Consider the following 18,049-nt stretch of genomic DNA (forward strand, 5'->3'; position numbering starts at 1 on the left):
GCTCTGCAATCCTCAGAACAGAGCTGTGTATTAAATTTTTAGTCAAAGTCAAACTGTAATATAAAAAGAAATCAGCATGAGGGAGTAAATTTTTCATTCTTACTGACGGTGTCAGTGCTCTTCGATAGGTCTAATGTCTGTGTAGGTGGGCACTGAAAATCAAGCAACCGCACAGGCAACTAAATAAGATGGGGTTTTTTTGTTTAGCTTTAACGTTGTCAAAAGAATGTGAAGAAACAACAGCGTTGACGTGAAAGACATCTGCGTATTGTGTTGCAGCGATTATCTTACATGACTAAAAGTGTCTAACCAAAGCTGTGTGATTTTGTTCTCCAAGGAAAGAAAAACGTCTTGTAGGCGTTCAATAACATCTGTAAATTATACAAGACCATAATGTGCTCCAGTCAGCAGCACAAACTGACAGCCCATCTTTGAGCAACGCCTGCAAATGTCAGTCTAACACTGCCATGGAAAACACCCACCCAGAGGTAGGCCTGAGATCCACAAAACCATCAATGGTTTCATCCTCTTTGGAAAAATGGAAAATTATGTAAACTAGCTGCAGTGTCATTTTAGTTTTACTCAGATGATAAATATGGGGAATTCAATTTTTTGTTCACTTTAGGCCTATTTGACATCTGAGCCATTACTGTGGTCATGTAATAATAACAATAATACTTGAAATTGTAACGGCTACACTATAATGAATAAACATGATTTCCCCCTTGAGGGACTTTAAAAAGTCATTATTTATCATCATTTACACAGGCTAGGTATTGATTCAAAATAATGGATAAATTAATCTCTCTCTACTTCATTTAACAGTGCCAGCTCCAAGTATCAGCAAGAACGTTTGAACCTCGTACACACTGGGATACTGTAATCCTCAGACTATTCCTTGTATGACTTTCTTAGGCTCACTGAGCAGACACAGCAGGGATATGATTTCAGTGCTTTAGTGTTTGGCGAATCTTCTTCTTGCTGTTTTACAGAAGCAAGAAAGAAATGATGTGTTAGATTTCACCAGAAACTTTACAGAAAGTTCTTTTTTTTTTAAATAGATTTTGCATGTTCAGTGCGTATGAAAGTGAAAAAGGCATGACAATGTTTTCTGACTGTGGCAACACACACTTACACACACAACACTTTGACCACAGCTGAAGCGCAAGTGCTGATTTCTTTTGGGTGCTGCTGCAAAAACAACTCAGCCTGTCCAGCGCGAGGGGGGTTACAACTCTGTTGGCATGTCAGATTGATCAATCTTATCATTTTCTCACAGCAGAGCAGGCAACATCAAAACGTTGTCTGGATTCGGTCACAGGGGCAGGAAGGTAAGCCGCTGGCAGCCACTCAGGCCACAGTAAGTGATGGAATGTGCTGCGCTTCAGATCTGATTCTGGTCTTGGTACTGAGCAGAGAACATGGAGGAAAAACAGCACACGCTACCAAGAGACCAGAGAGTCACAACACCACTGGCTCAGTAAGGCAGCCAGAGAAGTTGCTGAACCAACCAAAGAGACAAGAAGACAATCCGCTCCTTGCCATGGCCTATGCGAAAAAAAACTAACGACGGAACAGCAGGCAGTTGTGGATGAAATAACAAAATAAATGAAGAAACCCTGAAATGTTATCTCAATAAAAGCATCCAGTCCTCCATTTCCATTAGCAGTTGCTATAGCAAGTCTATCTGTTTATTGCTCTATAAAAAACAAATAAGTAATTTGATTTCCCTCTACAGGTAAGGAGCCTGTTTTGAAGAGGTCATTAAAGGAACTGACAGTTGCTCTGCTACTGGCACACTTGGGAAGATTTAATAAACTCTTAACTTATCAGTTTAAGCCAGCACGTGCCTGAAAGTTGGACAACAAAATGACCTATCAAATTATGGCTCAAAGCGACCAGGGAGTCAATGTCTATTCAATAAGCAGTAGATGTTTCCTGCCACTAACAGGAAGGGATTGGTTCTGATCTTTCTGTGTGTGTGTGTGTGTGTGTGTGTGTGTGTGTGTGATATAAATAAAGAAACAAACAAACAAACTGAGCATATTCCTAAACTGGACTGTGTTCCGTTTCTGGCTGCAAAAAAATGTCTTTATTAGCAAGTCATTTAGTCTCATAACATTTATTATATTGTTATCGGAAACAAGTTTAAATTCAGATAGTTTGTTTATTTTTTTTACTTATTCCTGAAGAGAAAGTCCTGTGCTTAAACATGTGCTTGTTGATATTTTAATGGGGACCGTAACATCTCGGCTGTGTGTATCATTGCTTTGTTTGGATCACCTGGGCATTATTTGTCTTTACTCATGTACCTAGGAGTGTGTATACACATAGGTGCGTACAGCCAGGGTGTTATGAGTTGGATGGCACACAGGACTAAGTGGAGCCCAGCGGCAGTATCCAGATGCACCCTTGCAATCCGCAGTGACAGCTCTTTGTAGTGGAAGCTATTCTTAGCCCTCCTGCGTCCATCATTTGGGTCCGTTTGAATCGGAGCCTGTAGAGCCTCACACAATGTCCGCGGTCACTTGATGGGTGCTGACACCTACACTCCTCCTCGCACCTGTCCTTCGTACCTCCACACCCGTCATCTGGCAGAGGATCTCCTGATTATCTCTCTCTTTAGTTCTACCTCTTTTGTTCACTCGCTCAGTCTCTCTTCGATTTAGACTTTTGTTCATGTCTCTTGTCTCTGCCTTTCTCTCTCTCTCTCTCTCAGCTCTATTTCCTGCCCTGCAAACAATGAAAAGTAGGAGTGAGCGCACCAAGAAATACGCAAACCACTGTGTTTCTCTCTTCTCATCCTTCTCTCTCACTCCCTTTCATCTTATTAGATGGCTCATACTCAGGAAACCACAAAAGGCAGAAATATGTTAAGTCTGTCATTTCTTTTCCTTTCCAAGTGGCAAGTCTTTGTTTCGCTCACCTCTCTTTGACCTCAATCACTGCACTACACCACCAAGGACCACGCAAATGCATTTTCAAGTGAAAGATGAAAACGTTTCCTCCCTCTTTTCACCGTTAAATACTTGACGATTTACCCAGAAAACATATCTAAAAGGTCAAAGCAATTGGTGTCAAATGCAATACAAAGCTTCTGACACTGACCATCAACTGAGAAGATGTACTGTACACTTGAGTCCAGAGGATCAGTTGATCTCTGCCATGTGTCCTCCCCATCTTTGATTCATTTTTCACTGAATGTCTCCACCATATTTCTTCAGCAGTCACAGTTACCACAGCGGGAAAGCTGGCCATTTACAGACAAATTAACTCCCGTCTTCCAACACTCAACTCAGCGAGTTAGGCTGCACATCAAAGAAGTACAGGATAAATGAAACGTCTGTAAACAAGGAAAGTCTAAAGTGTGCGGCAGACAGCACTGTGATATGAGCTGTATGACAAAGTGTAGCTTCAATAACACTAAGACTTCTCAGTCCTCTTATTTTTCTTCTACTAGAGATTGTATGAAAAATATAAAGGGGAGGAGAGGGGGCCATTAAAGAGAGAAAATATTATGTGTTTTCTTTTGGCAGACTGTTTGACTTTTTTGGAAGAGCACACAAATGTACGTGTTTTTTAATTTTCTTTGCAAATAGGTGCATAAAAGTGCAGTTTGGTTTAAATGATTAAATGATTTAAATGAACCCTGTTACTGGCATGTTGGGTGTTGCAATTTTTCTCTAAGAAAGGAGAAGGAGCAAAGAAAACATAAATCAACCTGAGCAAGACCTTTTTTATATCAAAACATGATTAAATCAATTTTCATACAGTCCCTGAGTTGGAAAAAATTACTTTCATAAATAAAAATCAACCTTCACTTGACTCCAGTACCAATTACTTTCTGGCAAATGTGCGCATCCTGCTGTTTTTCATCATTTGAACTCCCAGTTATTGACATACTAAGACAATTTCATATGAAATATCTCAGGGAAATGAAGGCTGACTGACAATCCAGTCACACTGTCAACTTGGCACCATTTCTTTCTGCGTTCACATTTCTATTAAGGACTAAGTTAATTACTAAACTCACACTTTTGTCCTGTGTTGTTGGTAGTTGCTACTCTGAGGAAAATGGAAAGTGAGTAGTCTTTCTCACAGCAGCACCAATAATAATACCACTTGAAACCACGAAGAGGTGGTGTGGGTGGGTGTTGTTTTCATTTTAATGTTCTTTGCCCTGTCATCATGTACAACATATTTAAGTCAGCTGTAACCACCTGTCATCTCTGCCGTGGCGAATACGTGAACACGTATAGCCGGCTTTGAGACCACAAAGTCTCAGCCAGACAAAGTGCAAATCCACAGCACAGCATAAAATCTCAGCAGCGGTTTACAGTGTGATGAAACACCAAAAGTGACAGAAAATTTCCAGCAAGAATAGCAAAGCTCCGGCTTCCCCCGACATACTGTGAATTTACCATTCACTCTCACACCTTAATGACCAAGTGCAGCTCCACATCACACTAACCCTCACCCTGTGGTCCAGCTGCTGCTTTGCACAAGGCACAAAAATCACACAGACACAAACAGAGAGAAAGGAGAGTGGGGTGACTGAATATTAATGTTCAATCAATCTTGTCTCACATTAATTCTGGTTAAAACAAACACTTATCCAAAGATTAAGCCATTAAAGAGTGTGACAGACGACCCTTGACAGGGAAGTTGGAAGTTGGAGCTCAGCTGTGTCATTTGCACTAACATACAGCACTCTGGAGGCCCATGAGATGAGCACAGTCTGAGTAAATTAGCTGGAAAGCTTTTGTAATGTTCCGTGTGCTGTATGCATGTGAGGATTAAATTTACTGTACTGTGTGTGCAACCCTACAAACAAATGCAACCCCCTAAACCCATATTATTATTCAGCACATTCACCCACATACATAATGGAACTCACACCTGCTTACCCTTACCTGTTCACCCTGCTTAGTACTTTCAAAGGAGGACACTACACATCACGTAAGCGTCACATAACTGCAATCATATGTATTTTGTATGCTTTAGCACAGTGCCTGTGCTCCAGGTAATGTTTGCAAATTACCACTAAAGACAACATACAGTGAGGCATCATTCATTCATGGACTGCACCTGTACGCGCAGGGCTGATGATGCCGCTGCTTCAGCAAGAAGCTCTCATATCAGTGCACCAGATGTGTTGTGGTGGTAATGAATATGTTTGTTTAGTTGTGTGAGTTGTGTTTACCTGACAGCAAACACATTCATTAGCTACACTCACAATACAGTGGACGCACAGGGGACTGCCAGCGCACATGTTGTTCTCTGGCGTGATGCTGCCCAAGTGGGTCTAATTAGGATCAAAATCACTCCTGGACAATTAACTCCCTGAACAATTAAGTTCTTATGTATTCATAGTGAAAATGTCCATAAAAAAGCACTGTTGTGTATATTCTGCCTGGTGCATGATTAGATGATTTTTTTAATACACAGCACAGGATGCCCATGGTTTATTTGCTGCTGTCTTAAAACTACTTAAAACTAAGTTCCTTATAAAAATAAACAATAAATACACCGATAAAAGCATATAGGTGTGTTTGTTTAAATTCTTGAACTTGGCCTCATTTGTTTTAGACCTGAAATAGCATTCATATTTGTCTGTTTGTCTTCCACGATCAAATGTTTAGATTACTGATTATTTTTTGGACTGAAGTGTGACTTCCGTCTTATCTTGGACTTGCTGGTGTGCTCTGATGAGACCTCATTACACAGTACACATGATGGACACAGCAAAACAAACACTTTATCACAGAATGCTCTGCAAAACAATTCACATCAGTATTACTTTAGAGTTACATCTCACCTCGTATTTGTAGTACCTCCTGTTGCAGGTGTAATTATGATGTTACCCATGTGCATCCTAATTAATTTTCGCCCCTGAGTACGCAGCTACATTAATGTGCAGTTAAACAGGTAGCACACAGGCAGTTTTGTGCCTTGGCTTTTGTTCAAACCTAATAAAAAAAGACTATAATTTCGTTGACGCAGAAACAGCTGTGTGATCTTGGGATTTAAACAATTTAAACAGGCATCACTTGCTAAACACTGCAGCACTGCATTGGAGAACAGCACGATGGGTCTTATTTACCTTGACATGAACTAAACTAAAACACACTTGTGCGTATGGCAGACCGTGGCAGCAGACCAAGTGCAGATTCCAGATAGAGGATGGTTTAGATAAGACGGCATTTGAACAGGAGCGATAAGTGACACTAACTGCAGTTGCTGGAAATCTGAAAACAATTCCAGCAAACAGTGTCCCAACACGTAGGCTACCTCACGAAAAAATCATAAGCCCCCAAAGCGACCAGTGAGGTTCCTGCGGCTCTCAATCATCAGTCTGAGTGTGAAATATTTATTATCTCCTCAAAAAGTTGCAATTTATAGGATTGTGATCGATTTACAGCAGCATATAATTTTTTTTTTTTTTTACCATGTTAGTTGATGGCATTTTAGTTCACTTGGAGCACATGTGGAAACATGAAACTGGATGAGGTAAAAAAACCGAAATGAATTACCGTTCACAGCACGGGATTCGTCTTGTCTCCACACTTTGTAGTTTCACTGCTGTTCATCTTCTGAGCAGCATCTGACAGACAATATTTCCTTCTCAGTTCAAGTGGCTCCGCAGTAATCCAACTTTCAAAATAAATTACCGCCTGTTTCGTTCCGCTTCGGGATGAAGTCCTCTGTCCTGTCGGCGACTGCAAATAAGATAACGGTTTCTGGTATTAAATAATGGGGTTAAAACGGAAACGTATTTTTTTTTAAAAGAAAAAAAGTAAAGTAGACCGTCTGGCTCTGTGGTTGTAGTTGGCACCGGTGGCTGAGTGCGAGCTGCACCGCTGCTAAATTACGCTCCCTGGACTCGTGTGACGTAAGAGGAGGAGGAGGGAGGGGGTCTACGGACCAGGTGTGTGCGTGCGCGCGTGCTGGGGCTTTGACATCATCTTATTGTCTGTCTTTCTGTTTGTTTGTTTGTTTGTGTGGGGAGGGGGCTCAATTGATGTGATGTTGATCACTTATTAAAGATGAAGTTCTGCCTTCTGGAAATTACACTTCCTGGTCAACAGATCAAAAGACCGGACCCTACACCGACCTCTGACCCTGTCACATTCCCATACTGCCCCCACCCTTCATGTCCATATTGTGTTTAGCATTCATGGCGATGTGCACGGTGAACACTCCAAATAGCTGCAGGATATGCAAAGCAGCCATTGTGCGAATGCACATTTAAAAGCAAGTAAAGTTTTATTACTTACTCAGTGTGCGTGTGTTTCCCGTCCTGCAGCCAAGAAAGAGCCCAGTACATAAACCTGTAAAGCAAACTGCTTTTACACTTACACTTATTAAAAAACATGATGTGTGTTAATTAGCAAACTCTAGAGATGCTGTTACGTGGATTTAGTCACCTTTGGATGAGGCCAGGGTGGCTGAGAGCTAAGCAGCATGACAGTTATCAGTCTTCTCATCTTACTCCTGGCATGAAAGCAAGTGCCTCCCAAAATGTCAGAATCCTTCTTTAATAATGATCAATTTATGGACTGAGAGCAGAGTGGGGATTGTACTAGCACGTGAGACATCTCTAATTGCAGCAATATTAGGAACATTTGGTGAATTCATTAAACCCACATGGTTTAATTCAGTTTTTCTTCAATATATTAATGTAATATCTTGGGGCTGTGTGACATTAGATCTGTGCGCTCCTGAGAGAGTCCAGACTTCACTCCAGTTTCGTATCGGCTGAGTGAACTTTGTCCTGCTCCCTTGGGACCCTCATATCTCAGATGTGCTCTCAGTTTTGTCATTTTGCAAAACTGTTGTGCATTTTTACCCCTGGAAAAGCCATTTTCTACACTAAAAAGAATAAATATGTTCATAAAAGGGACTTGGGGCAGGGATATTTTTTTTAAACGCAAATAAGACTTGAATCTGGTGCTAATCCGTGCTGTCCTCAGTGATATTAATTTTCCACTGAATCTGAATTTATATTTTACCCAGGGAATCAATCACATAAGAAATATGGACTGTGTTGTAGTTCAGACTGATGCATTCACAAAGGATTAAACTGAGGGAGCTACTGAAAATGCATTGAAAACTGTCAGCATTTTCAGAACAAATGGGGAAACCTCAGTTTCCCCACTACAGACCCTCACATTAACACTCCCAGTGCGCGGAATTTCTCGGATCCTTTACCAGCTAATCAATCTGACTGCACATCTCACTGTGAATAAAATCCCTCCCATAATGGGTCTTAAATTAAAGGGAGGCTATGTGGAGTTGCAATAAATCCCTGAACAAAACACTGTGTTTCTTCTTGCAAAACACACACACACAAAGTTTTAACATGAACTTTGCCCTTAGACAGGGTTGAACCTTGCCCATAAATAGGATTTGACCCTGTTTATGGACCTACTCCACGTGTCAATAAGCTCTGCAGAGTCGACTCAATGATCTACTAGAAAGAATTATGCCTAAAATATGTAAAAACAATACAGCTATTCCACAAAATTCTCTATGCTTTGCTGCGCAGGAGAATCTTTATCATTAGAATTGTGGCAAAGGAGGCATTTGGTTGTTTTTCTTGTTTGCTGCTCAAAAAAAGCTGTTTTTTGTTTTGTGTTGTACGTAATGTGTTTGTTGACTTTAACATGTTGTGATTTGTGGTTGTGTTAAAAGAGTTTTCAATTCTCAATGAGACTTTCTGGTCAAATAAAGGTAAAATAAACACATCATGCCCCACTTTACCGTTCTGTCATTTAATATGCTTATTGCATTTGAAATAATGCTTTTGAACTATTGCATTCACCTTTATTTCATTTGTCAAATTATCTTTTTTTTTATTTATTCTGCTGATAAGAAAATCCCTAAATTCCTAGTGACAGCAAAGCGTGTCAGCAGATGAAATTTCTCCACCTACATTTTTTTTTTATCAGTCGTGTGCTGTGCTGTGCTGTGTGGTTGATGATGCCCAGCTTTGAGCAGGACAAGAGATTGTGAGCAGCTTCAGTGACTTTTGTCCTCTTGATGCGAGATATGAGATATGCAAGAATACGACTTGACTGAGCAGTGATGCCTAAACAGCCTCAAGCTCTCAGAGGCTGCACTGTCACACAAAATGCAACTATAGCATCCAATGGGCAGGCATCACCGTCTCTTTATTGAACTGCTTTTAAATCAGGTGAATATAATGAAACATTCAGTCAAGAGCAGGATGCACACTCACCCCCACATCCCCCAAGACATTATAAATAACAGCATGTGAATTAGCCTGCTGACATATTTATAGGTTCTATTTGACTTGAAATAACAAAGATATCTTGCTTAACAACTATTCCATGATTGCATCTCCTGTATCTTTTCTCATATAGGCTCTCCATCAGCTATAAAAAAAAGAAAAGTCTGATCATTTAATACTGATAATGAAGAGATATATCCCATTTTTTTAAACAGAGCCTCAGGACACAAAACAGAAAACACTCAGAAAACACATAAGTCTAATCACTTATGCAAGTGTATTCTGGCTGAAAATAGCAAAAACCATATTGTATCAGTGAAAGAGAATGTGTGTGAGTGAGTATGCATGTGTTTTGTGGTGGGGTGAGGGGGTGGAGACTATAGAGACCATCCAGCAGAGGGAGCCAATGCAATAATAGAGACACATCGAGAATTAACTATTAATACTGACAATGAGACGCAAACCAGCGTGAAACATCACAATACGGCTTCTGATGCATAAAGAGACGACACAAAGAGGCTGGTTTTCCTGTTTTGCTTTGTTTTTCTCAAAACTCCCTTCTCTTTCTCTGCTGTCTCTGCTGTCTCTGCTGTCTCCAGATATTCTGTCCACATTACAGTGCACACATCTGTCATCAACTGCATGCAAGGTCAATATTTGAGAAGAGATTAGTCCCACTGTGAAAAGTAATGTAAACACTGGATGTATCGTTGAGATAGTCAGAATGTTTTCTAGTTTGGGAACGTGACGAGGTTACAAAAACAAATAAGTAGAGCAGTGTTTATATGGCTGCAACAACTGTCTGAGGCACATTAAAAGTGTAATACAGTCCTAACATGCCACTGTATACCTCCTGTGGTGAAGACATAACAGTAAAAATAACTTCCATGTTGTCAAGGTATTTGTTTACATCAGAATTTCTCTAATGCAAATTTCACCAGTTGGACATATGCTGCAGAGATAAACTCGTGCTGAGAGATGGTTTAAAAAAACAAAAAAGCTAGGCTACACATGGTTTACCACCGCAAAAATGTAGCCTGAGCAGTTGTGGCAACAGTCAGCAATGAGGTGAAAAAAGTCTGAAAAAGCAAGCTGGCAGTGGGGAATAAACAGGTGAGAGTCCAGTACATTGCAGTGTGTAGTGTATTTGGGTCAGCTGTGGCTTGGCATCTGGTCCCTCTGGGCCCTCGGAGACAAGCTTGTTTTTAGAGTCTGGTCATGCTCTTTGAGTCTGGCCATTCAACTTGCATTTGGCAGGATCATATTCTCCATGCCAGACAATGAGCTCAGTTCACTGAGGCATATAAAAAAAATTCTTTCATATTTTTGAAACCTGATTGGGGGCCTTTGATATAATGGCCTGTTTGTATTCATAACATACAGTAATTGGTCTGTATATCTGCATTTACATTCCAGTTCATTTCAAAGCAATTACTGTTGGCCTAAATACGTAACTTGTTTGTCAAACAAGGCAACAATAAATACCATCCTATAGATGTTTCGCTTCACTTCCTCATTTTGAGCCCCATTATTTTCCATACAAGTAGTTAAGGGTTTAAATAGATACTGCATCAATTAGGGCAGGGGTTTTTCAAAGGCTGAGAGTGGAGCCCAGTGTGGAGTGGAGCCCCCCCCCCCCTAAAAAAAATCCTGCGTGCCCATGATATCATATACAACATATTCACAGTACTACTGCCAATTTTATTGCAATATCTAAAGACAATACAAGATGAATTACACTCAAAACACAAGTTGGGGGGGGAGGAGAGAGAGCCTGTAACCATCGTATAAAAAGCTTAAGAACAATCACTCTTAATGAAGAGAAGAAGAGAATTGGCAACCAGAAGAAGATTATTTCCACATTATTATAATATGTGTATTACATTACACACATTACATTATTCATTTTTTAATGGACATCAGTGTCAGTATATTGCATCGTCTTCTAGCCTTATTAGTTTCTGACTCTGTGAGCCAAAACAGTAAAATTTTGTTAAACTACTGTATCAACTATCCTTCTAACCATCTTGTCTCTTCCATTCACTGGACACTGGACACTGAATTAGGGTTTTTTTGTGAAAGCCTCACTACAAATGCTGAAGACTTGTCAGTGTGGTAGGTCCTTTTCCCCATATGTTATTATAAAAATTTCACACATTCAATCAGTTATTTATTATTTGATTTTCTAGAACTTATCAAATTATGAATTATACTGTTTGTTCATTATTTATTATATATCACATAATGTATTTGGACCCACAGTGTATAAAACATAAAATACCACAGGCTGAGGACAATATACTGTGTCTTTTGCCTCCAATCCAATTAAAGTTCAGTTCACATTCATTCTTTTGCATGCAGCGTCAATTGACTTCAACTTGTTTAAAATAAGTTTACTTCTTTTGCTTTTTAACAGTTTCACTGAACCATCAATTTATATGAGAGAGAATAACTGCAAACCAAATTGATTAACTCTGACCAGTTTGACTTTGAAAAGAATATGGAAGCATTTGAGCTACTTCAATGGCATGAGATGAGTGATGTGAGTGGTGGAGCAACACGTAATGGATCAGTGCGCATACATTCCCAAACTAGGCAACTTAAGCAAACATTCGCACAGCCAATCATCAGTGTATGTTTCCCTTCAAGCCTTTACGTGTTTTGATGTGATGCCCCGAGTGTTCCTCAGCCAGATCTCAATCAGCAGTAATGACAGGGTGTTCAGAGAGGAGCTGTACAAGTCATGCTGAAAGACTTTCTGTTCTCACCCTGCTGCCTCTGACAGCCAGCTGGCCAGAGCGTGATTCCCCCGGGGAGGCCGCTACAAAAACCAGAGGAGGCAGCACCTCTTATCATTCGTCAACTATCTTTCCACAGGGCGAAGTGAAGCTACTGGAACTTCTCTTGGCACCCTGAGGAATTTTCAGAAATGAAAGAGACACTTCAAGTTGTAAATGTGTATTTGTATCTTGTGACATTAGTGACATTTTAACTCACACAAACTAGATTCATTAGATATTTCTGCAACAAGCAATGTACAGTGTGTGTGATTTTAGTTCAGGTTAATGTGATCTTAGGTCTTTTAATGTCTTGTACGTGTGTGTAGTGACAAAGTTGAGCCCTGTTGAAGACAAATTTCTGTTACCTTTTGGTGTCAGGCAAATAAAGATTCTATTCTATTCTAATGCATTTTAGAAAGGTTTTAAATTAAACTAAATATTACAAATAGACAGCACAGAGAGGCAATTTTAAGTCTGTAAATAAAACCTTGCCCAAAAAAAAGTCTTACCTTATATCATGGGTGGCACTGTTTTCATTCATTGAATATAAAAATATTACTCAGTGGCTTTATTTTAGAGGACTTGAACACATCAACATCACAAGCCACTGCAGTGTTGCCTGTTGGAGACAACGTGAGCTTCAGGCAAATTGAAAGCTCGGTTTCAGCCCTAATTTTTTCTCACTCACGGTCAATATTCAGGATTAATAATCAGCAGTCTAAGCTATGGTTCAGGAAAAACACATAATTTTTAATTTATGGTTATAAATGCAGCTAATTTGTTTCTTTAGGACTATGTCGTTGTTGTTTAATGTTATTTTATTGACAGCAGCTTGGCGACAGATTCAAACAACCCTGGGTCTTCACAAGCCTGATTTGTACATGGTAGTACGTGACATCACCTTTTTCCGTCTGAACTCCACCCATAACAGCTCTAACTTTGGCAGAAAACATCGTATTCATGCTGGATCACATCATTCATGGTAAGAAGCTGACTGAGAAAATATGTTTTTGGCTGCCTTTAAAGTGAAATGGAACCCACATATCTGAGTGAATGTGACCATTACGAGGATCGACTGCACTGCAGGGCATTGCCTACTGTTGGAAAACAAAAAGTGCTGTATCTTTCTCTCTGTGCTCACTGACAGGGCAGCTCAACCAGTGTGTATAATTATTCTGAGAACAGCAGCAGGTGTTTATTCCTGTGGACTACAGAGGTACAATAGTAGAGTTGGACCGTGTCCCTGAGTGTAAAAATAGCCGTTAGGCGGATGGCGTTATCTCCCTATTCACACAACTGCTAACCAACAAAGATACACTCTTGTACACCCCCCAACCCACACACACACACAACCGCCCCGGCTTTGTCCCTCCCTCATGGTCAAAGCCATGCCAACTCTCTCTAACATCCAGCAGGGTTCAGATTACAAATTTCTATGATTCCCCCAAAAATGCTGAGTTGATGGGATCGAGAATCCAAACCAAAGTCAAATCTCTCCTCAAAGACTTGAAAAGTGGTTGGCCGGTTAATTAGCCTCCAGTAAATAATGCAAACACAGACAAAAGAGCAGACCAGCAGGATTTTCCCTCCAAGATTAATCCAGCAAGCTCTTTCTGCCAGCACTTGACAACAATATTTTTTGAAAGCAGTATTATGACTAAAAAGTTTGTTTTTATTTCCATCTTTGTGGAGTGAAATGAGGAACTGAGGCACATAAGTAGTTACACTCACTTAGAAATCATTACATTTAGTTTTATAAAGCTCCTATGATTAAATTGTTCTTCTCAATAGTCAGTAGTCCTCTCAATGCTCCCTCACAGTCTGTTGCAGTCAAGCTGAAAGGCATGTGTCTATTCTAAGAAATTATTTAGAGTAACATTAGGTAAGTGCACTTTTGGGAATATGAAACATTAATAGTTTAAACATGCACTTAATGCTTAACCCTTTTAGATCTGTCTCAAACTGCTCTCTCAGTTGATTTGTTTTATATTGATCTTTATTGATCCTCATGGATTCCGTCCAGAAAATCTTGAAAGTCTGAGCTCCAAAATTTTTTACTCTATATGTGGGCTTTCTGCTTTGTGGGCTTACAAAAGCTGTTGCAGCTGGGTTAAAGAAAATGAAAATAAATTATTTATGCACCAATAAAGTTAGCAAACTATACATTAAATAACCCACCCTTTTGTTTCTTACTTCCAATAATTTATTCAGCAGTATCTTAGTATGAAAGTGTTCCAAGGGATTGCTGAAGCACAATTCTAAAAACAGTTGCAATCAGCTATTGTACATCCTGTCATCAAGGCAAAGTGAAAATAATGTTCAGTCACCAGTGAAAACTCTTCAAGTTACCTGAAAAATTCTGCTCTGCAATAGCAATACTGGTCCTGGAATTATTCTGGGCCACTGAGCATTACTTGCAGCACAAAGCTATAAATCATCTTGTAATGGTGTTTTCGTATTTATTTATTTATTCGCTCTTTAAACACGTTCTTGTCTATATTCTTCTGACATGAAATGGCTTACTGGATGAAGGTTTTAATAATCACAAAAGCACCTGTTATTATGTCACACTGAGTTGAATATGGGATCCTACCCTGTCTTGTAGCTCTTGGTGCATTTTAAAAGCTGAAAAATGCTTATCACAGCATGTTGTCTAATTCCATAATCAATTCCATTAAGAAGTGATTGCAAAAAGAATGTCTGGGCTGTTTGCTTGCTGGTTGGCCACCCCAAGACTAAAGGCCCGTAATTATAGTGATTACTGCGTATTTAGAGTTGCATAATTGTAATAATGGGTGGAAAGCTGGTGGGACGCCTATTCTTCCTATTATGGCTGCAGGCCATTCAGTTAGTTCCACTTTAAAATCCCATTAAAAGAGTCAGCTCAGTAGCTGCTTATCCTACACAAATGTCTATTGTGTGTCTGTGTCTGAAGAAATCAAAACAACCACTGCACTGTCACTGAGACAATCTGTTTTAAATATATGATGAATGCAGATGATCGGTCCTTTCCCTCCAGTCCTTTCCTCTTTCTTCTCTCTTCCTCCCTGTTTCTCTCTCTCTCTGCTTCGGTTCTCTATTTTCACACATCTGAGACTGTAGTGTTTTTGATTGATGACGGGTTCTCCAGGGTGTGTGCTTTTGCAGAAAAGTTTCTAGTTCCAGTTCTCTTTCTCCCAACAGCCATGACGCACGTAGGTTTCAGTCACAGCCCACTTCATCTCTCATAACCCCAACAGAATGACGGAAGAAAAAGGGCTAAAAACACACAAGAGCTGTGTAATATTGTTTCATGTTTATATCTGAGCCTATGAGATAATTTATCTTTCATCAGAATCAGTCAGATCCAAAGTTACATGGGAAAACTGGAAAAAATGTAATAAAAATAAAAAACAAATGCCATAGGTTGTGCAGTTCACAAAAACAAAGATTTTGTAATGATTTAATAACAAGACTAAGAGTACAGCCATGCATGCAAGCTCTGTGAGGCTGTGCATACATACAATCAGCCATGTTCATCATCTTAGTTTAGGACATTATCATTTGCTTATGAGCACCAAACACAGCACCAAGTACAACTGATGTGAAGGTTATTCTGCTGAGATTTGCCTAGAACCTCAAACATTTAGAAAAAAATAATAATTTTGACCTGATGATGGCGCTAAATGAAAAGTACCAGGATTACCAGGTGATTACAGTGATTAGTGGATCGCCAAAGTCCTTAGGATTCACCATGAATATCTGTTCAAAATTTCATGGCAAACCAAATAGCGACCCCTGGGGGTGTGGCATGACTAAAAATCAGTTTGGGGGGGGGGGGGTAGGTAACTCTGTTAAAGCTGAGCTGTGCAAACTGCATCCCATGCACATATAGTATTCACACAACAGACATTTTTCGTAGCAGTGAACCTCACATGCATCGGTTATTAAAGTACTGATACTACTGTGGTTTGAAACATTGACCAGTGAAGACTGTGAAGCACATTTACAGACATATTTACAATTATTATTGTTACATTTTAATTGTATTTTAATATGTACGAACTACGGAGTTCACCGTGTGAAATCAGCGTGAGCGGCTGGTTTCTGCACAGTGTCAACAACTCATATTATAATTTTGGTTTTGGCATCTTGACTGCCTGAAGGGAAATATATGCAGATGCTTGATCCTGACTGATACGTCATACTGGAGTCTGCCTCCTGAAAATTCCTTTTTACTAATACATTTGAGACAGGACATAAGAGAAAGAAGGAGAGATTTCCTAACAGCACGATTTTACAATGTGTTCATGTAAGACATGACTCAATTCGACTGTTACAATTATATGAACCGCTGTAGCAGGCCAGAATATGTGCAAGTCCTACAGTTTCTTTTTATATAAACAGATTGTTCTTGACTTAAATTGAAGTTGGTTTGTCCAGGATTAGATTTCATAGGTTCTGTGTGGTTTGTCTTATTTATTTGATTCTTCATAAACACATTCTCCTCTGGATATGTAATTATTTTACGTCAGTCTTTGTTAGTTGCTGTATGTTCCCACTTGCCTGGACAACACTGACACTGTTGGTGATGCCAGAAGATTATGCTGAATTGAGGTACAAACAAACCAAGCAGAGGGAATGAGGAAAAGATCAGGAAAATGTTCTAAGCACAGAGCAGAACCTGAGAGAACAGAAAAGAGCAGTATACATAAGCTAAATGTATACTGCTATAACTGTCTCTACCAAAAACGAAAAGTATCCAAGATATACTAAGTCAAACAAAATGACATGTTTCATTTGGTTGGCAGTACATCTAGGAATTAAACAAAATGTTTATTGAATGGGAGACCTGAGAAATCTAAGACTGTCCTGGGGAATTTAATATAATCTAAATATAATGTCATGCCTGTAAAAGCTTGAAGTTCTTATGGTGAAATCCTGCTGTCCCTGTCAGATATCTTGTATGAAGTGCAGACCACTACTGCCCCCCTAGACCAAAAAGAGGTAAAGCAACCAAATTAGACTTCAGCATCTCTCTCTCTCTCTCTCTCTCTCTCGCTCTCTCTCTCTCTCTTACACACCAGTAAGACAGTGGATCAATGTGGGTTTTCTCTTTGTGTTCACATGGGAACAGAACATTGGGTTCTACTCACCCAAGCAGGGGCTAAAATGTAATTAACCAACGTGTAGAACAATCACTCCCCATACACCCTGACACATACTCACACACAGGCTTAACATGCTTGCAACCAGTGTTTTTTTTTTTTTAATAAAAGGTATTAAAGTGTTGATATTTGATATTCAGATATTTGTTAAAAATATCTGAGGGAGCCAAGTGAGTCTAGCCAGACGCAACACGGATGCTTTTATTTGCGTCACTGTTATGAAAGTGTTGGAAAACCAAAGCTTGACATTTGCTCCTAAGCTGTAGCTCTTGTGCACCTGTGCTCATCGACTCCAGTAACAGGAGGAAAGGATTACAGACTGAGTGAAGATGACACATATCGCTCCAGGAAACCCACAGCATTACCAGACAGGCCCCACCATGCTCCCTGAATCCACATGTCATGATGCCCTGACAACTGTGGAGACAAGGGAATGAGAGTGTGCCATACATATCTATAGCCTCTGGCACACTTTGACACTGGTGAGAGAAGTACTCAGACCCCCTACTTAAGTATCAGTAAAACAAAATGGAAATCAAGGCCATAACCATGTAGTCAACATTAGGGAGACCAGATCTGATCTGTCCCCTTCATTTTTTCTCATGTAGCCCACATTGCCTCATATTACATTCGAGTTTCCTCTTTTTGATTTAAAGTAACAAAATAGAGCAGCAGCAGTGTAAACTGATTGCACCTGCCCAACAGCCATTGCGCAGCAGCTTCTACTGGGGTATGGCAACACCACTCGGACAAACCACATGCAGAACTGCAGTTCATCATACGACTAGAATCAGTAGTAATAAGGATAACAGTTTGATGCATTCTGTTTTGATTCTGATTACATTTGCATATTTCAGGCTGAAGCAAGT

General features: G+C 39.8%; 1 protein-coding gene across 1 annotated transcript in view; it reads right to left on the minus strand.

The window, feature by feature from the left end:
* The window catches only part of gcgra (glucagon receptor a), a 34,194-nt gene extending 27,332 nt beyond the window's left edge, over positions 1-6,862 (minus strand). Inside the window, exon 1 of the mRNA XM_046415575.1 lies at positions 6,534-6,862. The gene's annotated coding sequence lies outside the window, so the exon portion shown is untranslated. The remainder of the gene's footprint in view (positions 1-6,533) is intronic.
* Positions 6,863-18,049: the final 11,187 nt, after the last annotated feature.

Source organism: Scatophagus argus, chromosome 16 (assembly GCF_020382885.2).
Source record: "Scatophagus argus isolate fScaArg1 chromosome 16, fScaArg1.pri, whole genome shotgun sequence".
In the NCBI taxonomy this organism is placed as follows: Eukaryota; Metazoa; Chordata; class Actinopteri; family Scatophagidae; genus Scatophagus; species Scatophagus argus.